We start from the raw sequence: 13,177 nt of genomic DNA, 5'->3' as shown, positions 1-13,177 counted from the left end.
TCTAGTGTGCATGTACGACCTTACACGCTTGTGTCCCTTGTGCATCTGGCTTATGTGGGACCTAGAGAGTTGAACCTGGGTCCTTAGGCTTTGCAGGTGAGCACCGTAGCCACTAAGCCATGTGTCTAGCCCTGATTCAGGTATTTTTGATGAAGCTTGCTTAGTCCCCAGCTGGTGGAGTCTTTGGGAGGTGGAGCCTTGCTAGAGGAGGTGTATTTCTGGGGGGGGGCTCTGGAGCTGAGGAGTCCAGCTACTGTGTGTTCCTGGTCAGCGTGTTGATGTGTCGATGTTCTCTCCCTGCTGCAGATGTGTGGTGTTAAGTAACCCTTCCCTCCCACCAGCTGCTTTTGATCCAGTGAGAGGCAGGTACACAGGGAGAGGGAGAGTGGGTGGACCAAGGCCTCTAGCCACCACAACAAACTCCAGATGCACGTACTACCTTGTGCATCTGGCCTTATGTGGGTCCTGGGAATCGAACCAGTGTCCTCAGGCTTTGCAGCCATCACTCCAACCCCTGACCCAGTGTTTTGTCCCAGTAAGGAGAAGGTGACTGAAATAGCTAGCTTTTCCTCTATTTTTACAATATTTTATTTATTAATGGCATTATGAGTGAAGATTTAAGACAAAGGGCATGAGCCTGGTGTGGTGGCTCGGACCTCTAATCCCAGCACTTGGGAGGTAGAGGTAGGAGGATGGCTGTGAGTTCGAGGCCACCGTGAGTCTACATATGAATTCTGGTTCAGCCTGGGCTAGAGTGAGACCCTATCTCAAAACACACACACACAACACACACACACACCCCAAATGATGTTAGCATACACATGCCTATAAAGTCGCATACCAGGAATTGTACAGGGAATATCTGGAATCGATTCTAATAACCCACTTTTCTGTCTTCTTTTCTTGTAGGTTAGTCCTCAAGCTTCACTCCTCCACCAGTCCGCGGGTGAGTCATCCCTGCCCCGCGGCTGGAGCTGTGACCGAAGCTGAGAGCACCGAGGAATCAAGCCCTCCAAGGCACCTGTGGCCTGGTGTCTGGCGGAAGCTAGGACATGCCACAACTTGGCTCTACTGCTCTCCAGTGAGGATTTCCATGTTTTGTCTTTCAAGTAAGGCTGGGACCTGCCTGTGTCCTTTGGAAGCCCAAGAACCGGGTCTCCAAGTTCCTTTGACTGGAAGGCATATTATGAAATGGGATGTACCCCCTCAGAGAAGCAGGTAGGAAATCTGAAGCAAATGGCCTCACGTAACCCTCTGTTCTAGGCTCCTGCCCCCTCATCAGGTGTAAGGACAAAAGGCCCATTGTCCTGAGAAGCCCATAGGATACATGGAGTGGGAACGTGTCCTTGCCGGTTAATCTGCTGTGATAAAGAGTATTGTTTTATCTCTTGCCATCGCTAGGGTTCCAGTGGGTGAATTCCACTGGGGGACAAAGTCCGCTTTGTCTTTCCAACCCACTGAGGCAGTTGAATGGCTTTTCAAATCCTCACTGGTGGTGACAACCCAAGAGCCAAGGTGTTTCTATGCATGGGGGATATCCCCCCTTTTCTCCACAGGGGACTGTCACCCACAGAATACTGCGATTTTGGCATGTAGCGGTGTGATTCTGAGGGTTATTTTTTTTCTTTGAATTCTGATGGAATCTGCTGAGTGGTCTCAAGTTTACAGGAAAATTGAAGGGAAGGTCCAGAAAGTTCCCCCTCTGTTCTTGGACATCTCCCTCCAGTTTCTTCTTGCTGTTACCATCTTGCATTTCGGGTACATTTGTCAAACAAACGACAAGGCAGTAACAATACATTATCGACGCAAGTACATTTTGTCCACCGTGATGACGTGAGCCTACCACGGCAACATGATAACCACTGAACATGTTGTTTCCAAACTGATCTGCATGTGTGCGTGGGTGTGCCAAGGCCTCAGCTGCCGGCAACAAATGCCCAATGCCTGTGCTACTTTTCTACCAGCTTACATGGGTGGCCTGGGAGGCTTTGCAAGTGTCTTTCACTGTGGACCCAGCTACCTTCCCACCCACGCTTCCGGTTTGAAAAACCCCTGGTGCTCTAATACTCCTCCTTCCTCCCTCCCTCCCTCCTTCCTCTTCACCCCGGGCAAGCGCTGGCATTTTCTCAGTCTCTGGTTTTGCCTTTCCTAGGTTGTCATCAAGTTGGGGCAATACAAACAGCCAGCATGACTGACATCTTTCACATAACCATAAGCATTAAAGTTTCCTCCATGCTGTGGAGTTCATTTCTTTTTATTACTCAGTGGCTTCCTGTGGGGTTGGAGGTCGAACCCAGGGCCTTGTCCACACTCATTACAATAGTTGTAACTATTCACAAGTGCAAAGGCCAGGTTAAATCTATCATAGGCATACACACAGAGGTCAGAATTGTCACTAGAAAAGTCAACTCCACTGGTAAAAGGCAAAGTAGTCAGGTGCTGTATGCAGTCCATCACTTTGCCTAATTGTGGGCTCTGCCCTTGCTAAGATAAGGTCACTGCTAATAACTTTCCATCTTTACTCTTTTACCCTCAAAAGTCTTGTTTCCTGAACAAGTGTCTGTACTGGAGGTTATTAGCACACAGGTTGCTTCTCAAGTTTAATCAGCTCTTCCTTTTTGTTTTTCATTAAATGTCTATGTGTGTTTGGTGTGCACACATATGTGTGTGCGTGTTCATATGTGTGTGGGTGCACGTGTGTGCATGCATTAGAGGTCAGAGCTTGATGCCAAGTGTCTTCCTCAGTCACTGTTCACCTTAATTTGGAGACAAGATCTACCACTGTTCCTCGAATTCACTCCGTCAGCTAGACAAGACAGCCAGCAAGCCCAGGTCTCTTCCACACTGCACTCATCTCCAGCACGTGCGTGTGAAGGCCGGAGGACAACGTTGCGTGTCATTCCTTAGGAGTAACACCCACTTTAAAAAAATGTATTTTGTTTATTTATTTGAAGGGGGGGTAGATAGAATGAGAGAGAGAGAGAGAGAGAGGAATGGGTATGCCAGGGCCTCTAGCCACTGCAGACTAAGTCCAGATGCATGTGCCACCTTGTGCATCTGGTTTACATGGGTCCTGGGGAATTGAACTTGGGTCCTTAGGCTTTGAAGGCCAGTGCCTTAACTGCTAAGCCATCTCTCCAGCCTTTATCCATCTTTAAAAAATATTTTATTTTTATTTGTATATTTGAAAGAAGGAAAGAGGGAGAGAGAGAGAGAGAGAAAGAGAATGGGTGGGCCAGGGCTTCCAGCCGCTGCAAATGAACTCTAGATGCATGCGTCACCTTGTGCATCTGGCTTACATGGGTCCTGGGGAATTGAACCGAGGTCCTTTGGCTTTGCAGGCAAATGCCTTAACCGCTAAGCCATCTTTCCAGCTCTTATACATCTTTTTTGAGACAAGGTCTGTGATTGGCCAATTAGGCTAGATCAGTTAGCCAGTGAGCTGCTGGGATCCCCCTGTCTCCACCTCCTCAGTGCTGGAATTACGGAAGTGTGCTGCCAGGCTCAGCTTTGACATGGGCGCTGGGGGTCCAAACCCTGATCCTCCTGTTTGTGATGCAGGGACCTAACGCACTGCACTGTCTCCCTAATCAACGTGTTTGATCTTTAGGACAAAGGACCTTTCCTATCCTCTCTTTCCTCATATAACTTACTAGCTACTAGTTATTAAGAGTCCAATTGTGTGAGATTGAGAGATTGCTCAATGGTTAAAGGCACTTGCTCGCAAAGCCTGACAACCCAGGTTCGATTCTCCTGTACTCACACAAAGCCAAATGAACAAAGCGGAGCATGCATCTGGAGTCTGTTTGTACCAGTAAGAGGCCTTGACGCTCCCATGCCCTCTCTGTAATAACTAAAATCCAATATTTTTTTAAGAAAACATTTTAATAGTAGGAAAAAATCTGTATCTTATATAGACCAAGATAACCTCACATCATTCTTTGTTGTGAATTTTTTTTTACACCCTTGAATCTTTAGCAAAAGCCCACCTTCTCCAGGGCAGGGTAAATAAACGCAGCCCTAGCCAGTATCTCCTAGTTCTTTGTGTTTCCAAACAAAGACACAGATGGAATCTGAGAGCAAACTGGAGGTGGTTGCCCACAGCAGCAGATGGAAGCAGAGACCCTGGGTCCTAGGGGAGCACGTTACCCACAGCCACACCAAGCAGGCTCCACCCACAACAGAGACCTGGAGATGCCAGCAAAAGATGACCATTCCAGTCAGGAATGGACTCAATTGCATAGAACAGCAAAGATAAGAGAACATTAACAGCAGCCAGCTAAGGTGTCTGTGTTAAAAGGGGGTGAGCTGGGGCTGGAGAGAAGGCTCAGAGGTTAAGGTGCTTGCCTGCAAAGCCTAATGACTTGGGTTCGATTCCTCAGTACCCATGTAAAGTCAGATGCACAAGGTGGTACATGTGTCTGGAATCTGTTTGAAGTGGCTGGAAGCTCTGGTGTGCCCATTCTCTGTGTGTGCACAAATAAACATGTATTTTAAAAAGGTGGTAAGCTGAGTGGTTATAAACAAACTTGGAAACATGCACAGATTTGAAACCAATTTTCGCCATTAACTGGACATTTTAGTAAGCCAGTCCAACCCGCAACCTCCTTGTGTGTGCAAATTGGGACAATGTTTATCTCAATATTTCCTGATATTTGTTAAAACACATAGTGGTAGTTGGTGTTTGGCTTGGTTAAATTTTCATGAAGTGTTAGACTGTCAGTAAGGATTGTGGAGCTGGAGAGAGGGTTCAGCCATTAAAATGCTTGCCTGCAAAGCCTAGCGACCTGGGTTCGATTCCCCAGGACCCATGTAAAGCTAGTGCACAAGGGGGTGTGCATGTCTGGAGTTCGTTTGCAGTGGCTGGAGGCCCTGATGCGTGCTCTCGCTCTCTCTCTTTTTCTCTTTCTCTCTCTGCTTCCAAATAAATAAATAAAATATATTTTAAATGTCCGTAGGGACTGTGACTCAAGGGCATAGCACTTTAAGTAGGAAGGGTGTATGTGAGGCCCCGAGGGGCACGAGTGTGTGTGTTCCGCCAGAAACAACGTGGGAGAGGCTATCTTACACCAAACCTAAAACTGTGTCGAATGCCCTCATTAAAGCGAGGGGGTTGAAGCTGAAAATCTTCCTTCCTCGGCATTTGTCTAGGATGCTGGGTGTCTACGGCCCTTCCATTTGCAGCAGCGTTGCTCCAAGCCAGCTAAAGCAAGGCCCCCCCTTCCCTCGAGAGTGGAGCTCTGCAAAAGATCGCCCTGGATTGTGACGACACCTCAGAGTTGCCTCCTACCCTGCCACAGGGTCAGAGCCCTGCAAGTCCCATAAAACGTAACCCGTCATCCGTCTCTTAGGGAGGCACCCCGAGCCTGGAAGAAACATTCAGAGCCTCTCTAGAGATGAGTAAAATGCCTGGAAGGTTCTGCATTTTCTATGACCTGTTATAGATGGAGAATTCAAGGTGCAGGCTCATGGCTTTTTTTCTTTTTAAGCAAGATAGCTTAGCAGTGAAACTCATTTCACACAACTCCCAAAGTGGTTCTGTAATAAATCTGCAATGTTAATCAGACTTGCCAGTTGAGGCGGTCTGCTCTAATTGGGTTCTTGTGGGGGAAGAATAGACCTGGTAACAAAACTACTACATCTCTGGAAAGAAAGCGAGGGCCTGGTCAGTAGCATGGGTGACACTGATCCTATTCCTCAAAGTGCAGAAGCCAGGACTGCCCCGAATCAGGCAGCACTTAGTTATCTTTCAGATTCATGTCTGACTCCTCTCTAATCAATAGGAAAAAGGTGAGAATATCTGAAGGAGCGCTGGAGAGATGGCTTAGCAGCGAAGGCACTTGCCAGCAAAGCCTAAGGACCCAGGTTCGGTTCCCCAGGACCCACATAAGCCAGATGCACAAGGTGGTGCATGCATCTGGAGTTTGTTTGCAGTAACTGATGGCATTGGCATGCCCATTCTCTCTCTCTCTCTATCTGCCTCTCTCTCCCTCAAATAAATAAGTATATAAAATATTTTTTCAAAGTTATCAATTATAAAGGAAAACATAAAACACAGCTTTAAGGTTTTTTTTTAATATCTAAAGGAAAACTGAATGTCTTCAGGGTCATAACAACCAAGTGGGTTTATAGAAGCTTCCCAGAAGGCTTCTGTAACATAACAGGAAGTGATGGTGGAAACAGAGATGGGTCACAGAACCCAAATGTCTTGACTTCATCTCCTTTCCCCATCTTTGGGAGCTGTGATCCTCTCTACCTTGTCCTGTGTGGCAGTAATAGAACAAGGTTCTCAGAGGCCACTGCTAGAAATGTGACAAGCACGGCCTTTGTTCTTGGACAAAGATGACATCCAGAGCGGGATGGGGTCTGTCCTGGATGGGTGGGTGGAGGGTCAGTGGAAGACCCCACCCTTAGAGGGTCACCTTTCAGAACTGTCCACCAGTTTAGAGGGCGACGGACAGCAGTAGCAGTGACCGTTCAGGTTTTCCATCCTAGAACCTGAGAGGCCAGGCATGCCAGGTCACTTGGAAGCGGAAGGAAGGAGCGTGCCTTCCTCCCTTCTCCACACACCCCTCCTGGCTCCCGGCCAGGCTGCGGCCGGGGTCAGCAGAACAGCTGGATGACAAACACAGGAACGAACCTGTGCTCCTCAGACCCAGACCCGGGGCCAGACACGGAGATGGAATTGAGAAAAACACCATTTCCCTGAAAATTGGATGCTCTGCTCTGCTCATTCACACAACAAAAGGGTTAGTGTGTCTCAACGCTCTCGCCTCAGGGCCTCACCCATTTGTGAATAGGGGCACTGAGGGGGCAGAAATGCCACCAAATCCCAGGTTCCCTGGGCTCAGCCTGTGGTTTCCTCCCACTGGACACCTTCGGTATGAATTGCTCCCAAAACCAACAGTAAAACAGTAAAATTTTACTGTTTTACTCAGCTCTTTGGGGAGCAAGCTGCCCTGACTCTGGATCCCTTTAACATTTCCACTTGGGCAGTGGGGGGTCCAGACAGCTGTCTGTCGGTCTCACAGGGCTGGGGCTCTCAGCAAATTACAGGCCAACTGAGAACTGACTTGAAATGTGAATATTCAGTTCCTACCCAGCCTCCCTTCCATGCAGCTGAGGAGATTCAACCATGACAATCAGCAACCTAGGCTGAGGGCTTATGTCCCCAGACACTGAAGACTAAATGCTTGTGAATGTTGCCTTGTGTTTCTGTCTGGCAGGCTTCCATTCAGTCCATAAAAGTTCAAAAAAAAAAAAAAATCCCCTGTGAAGGCTGGAGATGTGGTTCAGTCGTGAAAGGCACTTGCTTGCAAAGCCTAATAGCCCAGGTTCAATTCCCTGTCGCCCACACAAAGCCAGATGCAGAGAGTGGAGTACACGTCTAGAGTTCTTTTGTAATGGTAAGAGACAGACCCTGGCAGGCCCATTCCCTTTCTCTTTCTGCTTGCAAATAAATAGATAAATAAGTAAATATTTTAAAAACTTTACTGTGTATGTAACCCTCCCAACACCATCCACTGAACCTAAGCGAGTTAAAAACTCTTTGTGTCCTGAAAACACGTGTGACATCTACTAAATGTCCTGTTGAATTCCTCAAGTGTCTTTTCCTTTCCAGGCTGAGAGGATAGGCAAATATCAACATGAGCCAATGTTTTATGTAAAATATCATGGGGGTGATTGTTGTGATCATTCCGATGACACCAAAATGAAATAACAAAAAAATTCATTTAAACATGAAACAGTTATTAATTTATCACTGCATGCCAAATGAGAGTTCATATCTGTGGCTTAAAACTTCTCCCTTGACATGTGTTCATTCTGTGAACTTGGGGAAGTTATGTGACTTCTCTGAGTCTTATACACTGGAAAAGAAATGCTCGTGGTATTGACCCCAGTGTTCACGGTGTAAGTGACTCGACAGTGCTTAGTGTGGTACCTGGTAAGAACAGATACTTTCTGTAGCAGTTACCTTCTCGCTGTCGGGACAAAACATCCAACCAAATTCAGCATATGGAAAGGGTTTATTTCAGCTTGCAGTCTCAAGAGGATGTTTCATCATAGTGAAGAAAGCCTGGCAAAGCAGAGGGTGGGCATCATATCTCGCCACAGCAGCTGGCAGGAAGCAGCAAGTGAATGAGCTGGCTAGCACTGGCAAGCTGGGCTCATAACCCTAAGGTCCTCGCCCAGTGACACACCTACTCCAGCAAGGCTCCAGCCCCCAAAAGTGCCACCAGCTGGGAACTGGGCATGAGGCTCACTCACAAACCTTGGGACTGTCGGGGACACTTGACATGGAAACCACTGCACTTAGGGAGTCCTCATTTCTGTTGGAATGATGTTGACGCCAGTGCCCTCATCATACTGCTCACATCTTTAGCACCTGGTACTGAGAATGTGGGCAGAAGTGCTTGTGACAGTCTTAAAGATGGGTTCTGGGCTTTTCTACCACTCCTCCTGGAGTACTGACCTGTCCTGAACCCCTTTAACTTTTGGGATACTTTAAAACACCCTGAGCCTGTGTCTCATCAAGATTCAGGTTTAGGGCTGGTGAGATGGCTCAGTGCTTAAGTGTGCTTCCTGTACAGCTGTGAGGACGTGCGGCGGCCCAAGACCGCTTGTGTTTGGCCATCGAGGACCCACACGTGTGGCAGCACACTCCGGTGACCTTAGTCCTGTGGGGAGAAGAGACCTGGAACCACTCAGAAACTCCATTGCAAGAAAACCAGGTGGGTGAGCGCTGGCGGGGACATTCATTGTTTTCCTCAGGCTGCCACGCTGGAGTACTACATCAGCGCATGTGCACACACATGCCCACATACCATGCTTACTATGTACGTGCAGAAAAATAAAAAAGAAAGAAAAGAAAAAGAACACGGGCACTGGAGAGATGGCTTAGTGGTTAAGTGCTTGCCTGTGAAGCCTAAGGACCCCGGTCCAAGGCTCAGTTCCCCAGGACCCACGTTAGCCAGATGCACAAACACGTGCATACGTCTGGAGTTCGTTTGCAGTGGCTGGAGACCCTGGCACGCCCATTCTCTCTCTATCTCTCTCTGCCTCTTTCTCTCTCTCTCTGCTGCTCTCAAATAAATAAAAACAAACAAACTAAGAGAACAAAAACAAGATGTAGATTTAGATGACATACTGTGCAATGTTGACATTGGATCTTCAGGTGAGTCTCATGTGCAGCCACATTTTTAAGCATCACTTTAGAAAGCTTAACAGGGAGAGTCCACTGTGGCTCGCTGGATAAACAGAGCATGCCTTTTCTTGTGGTTTTTACAAATTTATGTGAGACTTTATTACAGATTTAGCATGAGACTTGTGGATGTAATATGATAGTCCTAGAGCAATGGTGTGTAACACTCAAGGTATGTGGTGGTTTGGTTCAGGCATCCCCCCAAAACTTAGGTGTTCTGAGTGCTAGGTTCCCAGCTGATGGAGATTTGGGAATTAACACCTCCAGGAGGCAGTGTATTGTGGTGGGGGGGAAGGGCAGGCTTATGGATGTTATACCAGCTTTCCCTTGCTAGTGTTTGGCACAGTCTCTGGTACACACCTGATGTTGGCCAGGGGTGATGTCTACCCTCTGCTCATGCCATTGTTTTCCCTGCCATCATGAAGCTTCCCCCTTGAGCCTGTAAGCCAAAGTAAACCTTTTTTTTCCCCACAAGCTGCTCTTGGTTGGGTGATTTCTACCAGCAACATAACCTGACTGCAACAAGGTGGGTAAGAGCTTCTGGGATAGAATGATGCCTAAGTCAGCCAACATCCCTGATCATCACATACCAATGATGCTCACAGCTACCCCGGCCCTTCTCTTTTAATTTCTATCCCCACTCTACAGAGCTCTCTCCTCTAACCATCTTCACCCATCTCCAGTTCCCCAGAGGGCTGGAGAAGGATTCCCTCCCTGACAGACTAGGCTTGCACCACCACTTTCTGAGGAAGCAAAGGCCAACTGTAGGCCTGGGACTGGTATTGTCTCCTCCAGGTACAATTTACAGACTGTCTGTGATGCCTGGGCCAAGAACTCCATGGATGAAGAAGAGTATGCTCCTGGCTCCCCATTAATCTCCCCAAATAGTACTCATTTTCAACGCTGCTTGACTGATAGCACCACCGCATATGGTGACAAGAAGATGGCTCCTTGGGACAGGTTCCTGAGCAATTAGAAAAATGACTTAGAGCCTTGTCTCCGACTCTGATCCTTTTGCCTGCTGTAGAGATGGCAGAAAGAGAACATATTTCAATAGTGATCATGTAGAAAGGCACACATGGCTTTAATGTGAAGCCTGAATAGGTAACGGGAAAAGATGAAATGATAGAGAACCCAGGAGTAGGCTTCGTGTTGCAAAGACGACCTTGCTCACCCGCCTGGTGCTGCGCTGAGCTTCACAACCAAGCGTTCTGACAGCCACCCTTGCAGACAGGACCAGCTCAAGCTTTCTTTGTATTCTCTCTCTCTTTTTCTCCGACCTATCCTTCAATTCTTCTTGCATTTCTTTAGCATTTTTAGGACCAGGAAATATATAGTGTAGTTACGCATGGTGGTGCACACCTTTTAATATCAGTACTTTGGAGGCAGAGGTTGGAATATTGCTGTGAGTTTGAGACCAGTCTGGGACTACAGAGTGAGTTCCAGGGCAGCCTGGGCTAGAGTGAGATGCTACCTCAAAAAAAAAAAAAAAAAAAAAAAAGGAAGAAAGAAAAAATAGAAGAGAGATTTGCCAATCAATGCGACTCAAGAGTTACCATCATCTCAGGTCTGGTAAGCACCATTTGCCTTGGATGCCTCGGCTCTGCTTATCCGACTTGATTACCCGATAGTTCAAACCTCAGTTTGGCTCACTAGCCCCAGTCATTCTCTCCTAGTGTGTCTGTGCTCTGGCCCCAGGGGAACTGCAGTGCAGAACAACACAGGGCCACAGCCACCGCAAGGTTGATCCCATAGATCCAGACGTCCCTTCACTTCTCAGAGCAGGCGTTTATAACCACCCCCCCCCCCCATGAATCTGTAGGACACAGAAGAAAGCTGTTCCAACAGAAGGGAGTCCCAAGAAGGCAACAGCTCTGGGAAAGCCGCAAATGTGCCAATGCAGTCTTCGGTCCTCACCCTCAGGGGCAGAGGACCAGGGAGTGAGCCATGTGCTTTGGGCCTTTTCCTCTGTAGGGACAGAGGACGCCTGGCACAGCGGGAGCCCAGGCTGGACCCCCACGAGGAGAGTAAAGTCGAACCCTGGAAAGTGAAGGGCTCGATAAGGCTCCAGGAGTCTTTCCAGTGATAGATGTGCCTTACTGTGCATGTGGGGGCAAGATCCTAAAGGCAGTAACCTTCCTGCTCAGAAGCTAGACTATCGTTTTTCCAGGGGTCAAACAGGCACCGAGAATATTTAAAAAAAAAAACAAAACAAAACACAAATTTCTTTGGGATACCAAAGTGCTGGTTTGGTACGAGAATAGTAGAGGTTTCAATGTGTGGTTTTTTCTTCCTTTTCTGCTTCTCTCGGAGGCCATGGTGGACAAGCAGGCATCCCGACTCTGTAACCCTATCATGAAAGTGATTCCCACTCTTCAAGGGTTGGCATTGTTTTTCCCAGAGTGGGCACGGATGGTGTTTCTGCCTCCTCCCAAGAATATTTTAGGATGTAAAAATCTCTGAAATAAATGACTCAACTGTGGCTAAAATAGTTTTCTGGAACAAATCATATGTGCATAGGGAATAAGAGTGAGTCTGGATGGGGCTGAGGAAGGAATGCGGCTGGGGTTTGGAAGTGGTGCTGTTTAGCGGGGAGCTGAGGGAGGGAACCGCTACACTCAGGAAGCCAGTGGATCTCCTCTTCCCTCTTTCCTTTGCTCTCACTTCTTGTCCTTCTATCCTGTTCTCTTTCCCCACTGTCCTCCAGATTAAAGAAGAGGGGCAGGTAACAGTACTTCCAAACCTACAAATTACCTGGGAAGTTTGTTAAAACACAGGTTTGTTCACTCTATAGGGTCTGGAGCCAGGGCTGGAAGCTGTGTTTCCAACAAGTTTCCTGGGTGGGCCACTGGCCTTCCCTCACCCACACATCACACTCGGAGTCACGAGCACTAGAAGAAATCTGGGTAAACTATGTCATGGAGCAATCCTGGGCTTTGTCAAGCTGGAAGATTAGTTATTTTATTAAGCCGACCCATCCTCATGTACTGACACGTTCTCTGGTCTGGGTGCCATGCCAGGCATCGGGCATGAAACGGTGGACCAAGCAGCCCCGAGGCTGCATTGACGGAGCTTGGAGTCCAGTGAACATGACAGGCCCTGGTCACACCACTACGTGTGAAGGTGCAGCACCGCGGCTGCTGTGGGCCTCACGCAGAGGAGGCACGGGGCCACCGGTTCTGAAAGCGGGTTGCCTCCGCTGGATGGTCCGAAGAGTCCTCCCTGAGGAAGAGATGTTGAGCTGAGATATGAAGTCAGTAACAGCAGCCCCTATTATTATAATAGCACCAACCACCCAACCATTACCTGAGGACTTACTTTGGGTTCACAGAGTAATCATATATTTCTGTGTATTTTCTAATTTTCATAACACTCTCCTAGGGCAAGCATTATAACTGTGCAAGTTTGATATTTGGAACAGACAGCTTCCAGGCTTCTAAACTTCTAAACCAGGCACAGACATGGAGGAAGGGATATTTATAGACATTTACAGGTCCAGGGGAAGCTCCACAATGGCAGAAGAAGCTGGCCCACCTTCGCAGGCCCGAGCGGAGAGAAGCCAACACCGCCAGCAGCGCACGCAGGCGCGCTTCACGACTGCAGGCAGAGGGCGGGCCCTCCGCGCCTCTAGATCGGAGTTCCAGATCCGCCCACACCGTAGGGCTGGGCCAGTGATCCTCTAGCCAGGTGGCTGCAGATGTAAATTACAAACTGTAATAAAATCCTGAATACATTTGGGGCCATCCATTCAAACTACCACAATATTATGGTAGGAACATCAGAGGCTCAGAGATTTAACCCAGGGCCACATAGAAAAGTAGGAGAAAATTTAGAACCCAAGTACAAGTTATACTCAATCTTAAAAAATATGTTTGTGGGCTGGAGAGATGGCTTAGCGGTTAAGCGCTTGCCTGTGAAGCCTAAGGACCCTAGTTCGAGGCTCGGTTCCCCAGGTCCCACGTTAGCCAGATGCAC

The 13,177-nt window shown here is 48.0% G+C and overlaps 1 long non-coding RNA gene across 1 annotated transcript in view; it reads left to right on the top strand.

Annotated features, from left to right (window-relative positions):
• Positions 1 to 12,879, top strand: part of LOC123455309 — a 122,613-nt gene extending 109,734 nt beyond the window's left edge. The window contains exons 2-4 of the long non-coding RNA XR_006633817.1: positions 910 to 1,218; positions 8,592 to 8,732; positions 11,997 to 12,879. This is a non-coding gene — a long non-coding RNA (uncharacterized LOC123455309). The remainder of the gene's footprint in view (positions 1 to 909; positions 1,219 to 8,591; positions 8,733 to 11,996) is intronic.
• The last annotated feature ends 298 nt before the right edge of the window (positions 12,880 to 13,177 follow it).

Source organism: Jaculus jaculus, chromosome 16 (assembly GCF_020740685.1).
Source record: "Jaculus jaculus isolate mJacJac1 chromosome 16, mJacJac1.mat.Y.cur, whole genome shotgun sequence".
NCBI lineage: Eukaryota > Metazoa > Chordata > Mammalia > Rodentia > Dipodidae > Jaculus > Jaculus jaculus.
This window is presented reverse-complemented; position numbering and strand designations above follow the sequence as displayed.